At 44.6% G+C, this 3,318-nt stretch overlaps 1 pseudogene; it reads right to left on the reverse strand.

Moving 5' to 3' along the window:
- Positions 1–462: 462 nt before the first annotated feature.
- LOC117838962 (WAT1-related protein At5g64700-like) lies at positions 463–3,066 on the reverse strand (annotated as a pseudogene).
- Between the last annotated feature and the right edge of the window lie 252 nt (positions 3,067–3,318).

Genomic DNA, 3,318 nt, shown 5'->3' on the forward strand with positions numbered 1-3,318 from the left:
TGAACACCATAGCGAGTTTGTCCCAATCCGCAACAGATGCGTGATGCGGGATAACTCAGATGGAACCGTCCCCTACCGAGGTCGACGGGTTCGAAGATGTGGTTCTGGAATCGCCGCCAAAACTCTCGGCCGCGGGGGAGAGACCGAGAGAGACGAACAGACGAGACGCGATAGGAGTGAGGCAAAACAGGAAACTGATTTTGAAATCCTAATTTTCCTTGCCATAATGAATTTTGTTGACCGGTGTGGGCCTGCAGATTGTCGGGGAGGGGGGTGGGAGGGAGGAAGAAAATGCCGGGTGCGGCAGGGGTGCGCAGACAGAAAGGAGGAGCCCTCCGCGCGACGGTTCAGTAAAGGACCAGGCAGGGCAGCGCGGTCGGGGAGTCCTTTAATTCCGAGTGTGTTTGGAAATGCCGAATGGAGGTGTTTCTACGAGGAGATGAAAGATTCTATTCACCCCACTAGCATCCAACTTTTTCCTGTCGTTATCTACATTTATGTTTTAGTCTTTAAGTACATGTAATATTGGAATTACTTAGTGCACAATCTAATTTGGTCACCTAGAAATAACTGTAACCACAACAAAGGCATAAATAATGAGCTAGAGGTGTATTCTTTATTTGATCAAATCCTCATACAGCTGACGTTGATGTTGCTTCCTCTTGTTCTTCCTTGCCAAGCTGCATCGCTTGAGGATTCTTGTGTTCTTGTCCATCTTGCACACCATTGATAGTGTTGTCGCTACACTCAAAAATCTTGCTCTCCCTGCTTTTGCCCCATAACACACTATAAAGGCCACAAACCAATAGGAGACCACCCACAATGCTGTAATAAAAGAAAAGGGCGAAGATTAGCTGTTCAACATAATTCAATGCAACTCCTTTGCTCTTGTAGCAATATAATTTACTTACCTGCCGAGGTGAACAATCTCTCCAAGGAAGGAGGAGGAACAGAATATGGTCATGACAAAGCAGAGTGGGTTCCAGAACGCAAGGAAGACTGGGCCTTTTATCTCCACGCACCAAGCTTGCAGCTAGAAGGACACTCCAGTTACCACAAATCCCTGTTAGAACCACTGGTTTGGTCAATGCATCAAGCAAAATTGAGCAATCATGCCTTAGCTACTCTTGTTGCAACTTGACAATTATTAGGATAATATTCGAGCAAGTAAATAATCATTACTGTGTAAGCAACAGCGAGCAAGCTGACGTCAAACTGGAGCTTCCACTTTGTGAAGTCCCGCTCAGCAACTGCTGCGACAACGAATGACTGCACCGTACTAAACACACACTGCACTGTTGTGATGAGCATCTTGTTGGGATACTCCTTGAGCACAACGGCCTGCCAAACCATCCATAGCGACCATGTTACGTTGGACAGAACCATGAGAAACGTGCCGATTATCCACGTTCCACGACTTGGAGCTTTCGAGGCAGGGGCAGCGTGGGCGCCAAAGGCACGGTGATGATTGATAGGACTGAGCGATGGCCCGGTGTATAAGGCGATGGTCAAGGCACCTGCCAGGCAGAGTGCTACACCGGTCACCTTGGCTATGCCTGAGGAGCTCCTTAACTTCACCGCCTCCATCCTGCCATGCCGTTGCATGCGAAGCAATCAACACTCTAAGAAATAATTATGTTTTTTTTACTCTGCTCGTATCGAGAACATCTTTAATTTATAAACAGCAGAATCTAACTGATCAGTGTGTATACATATACATATCATACATACATACATATATATATATATATATGTATATGTATATATATATGTGTGTATCTTGCGTGTTCAAACTGAATCTATATGCTCAGTTATTTTTCTGACTGTGTGGTTGTGAAAGTGATACGAGCTGAGATTATTATCTTTGATTTACCAATTGGGTTGGATCACGAATCTGTAGCAACTAGCAAGGTGGCGGGTTAGGGACAAAAGGAACGAGATTCTTTTAAAAAAAAGGGCAAAAGAGATTCTTAACCTTGTTAATCATCTGGACATGGTGGAAGATAACCAATTTTTTCTTATTTTTATTAAAATCTATGTAGAAGATATTTTGGCCGCGTGTAGCTTAAGTTGCTCGGTCTGAATATTTGATATACTAGGAAATGGGTCGGTAAGACTATCCCTGTTTTGGGGCGCGTTGTTAGTTTGGAGACTTGGGACCTGGCTGGCTGGCTGGATGTTTTAGTTTTATTGAAGAAGTTTCTATCTAGTGCTCAAGTTGATGTACACTTGATAGATGATGCGTACAGTTGTGTTACCTGAAGAGCAGTGCCAAGACGAAGGTGATGACAGGGGTGGAGTTGCTTGTTGCAGAGGCTACTGTGGCTGATGTGAGCGTCACACTTGCATTGCTGAAATTCAGGCCTAACGTGCTCCTGGGAGTTACGAAGCGATATAAATATATAGTGTTGCATATGGCAATTTCACTACGATGTGCACATGTATGTCCAGAAGTATAAACTACAGGAACTGCAACAGCCGTACATATCCAAGGCGTGCATACGCATACATCAATCGAAGGCAGCGAATATCTAATCAGAATATGGAGATGACAAAACAACATGCATACCCAATTAAGGCGAGGAAAAACAGCTTCACGAGCAACCGAAGGGACATGGATTGCACATTTTTCCTGAGAATTGATTCAAGACAAACAAATTCAGCTCGCCCTAGAATATGTTTGGAGGCTGGATAATTGAGATTTAAAGTGATGTACCTTCCGAGAACAAGTGCGATAGGCAGCAGCCAAACTGATGCAGCAGCCTGGCGGTAGAAGACGAAGACAAAGCTGTTCATTCCATGGTCGAAGGCAGCCTTGGATATCACGTACATGCCGGCGTAGATGGCTACTATGATAATGGCGAGTATGTACGGCTTTGCGTCCATCGCAGCTTGATGATCTTCAATGAAAAGAGAATGGATCTATATATATCTAGATCCGAGAGATCAGCTAGCAACCGTTGCTGTATATGCATATGCCTGTAAGTTGATACAAATAGCGTGTTAGATCTCTCAATTTATGTAGCTGAAGAAGATGAGAAAATAGTGGCATAACCCGTGTATGTATATGCTTATATAGTTTGTTCACGATAGATAGAGGAAGGCTTACTGAGAGATGCACCGGAGAGCACTATTGGAAAACTGAGTATTGGTCCTACCCTTTGTACCGGTTGGTTTTTGATCTGGTACTAATGTGAGCATCAGTACCGGATCAAACGGATAGCTCCCCAGAGCCCCCGTGACCTCCTTTAGTACCAGTTGGGATCTCCACCCGATATTAAAGGTCACCCTTTAGTACCGGGTGCCTCCACCCGGTAC

This window comes from Setaria viridis, chromosome 9 (assembly GCF_005286985.2).
Source record: "Setaria viridis chromosome 9, Setaria_viridis_v4.0, whole genome shotgun sequence".
Classification (NCBI taxonomy): domain Eukaryota; kingdom Viridiplantae; phylum Streptophyta; class Magnoliopsida; order Poales; family Poaceae; genus Setaria; species Setaria viridis.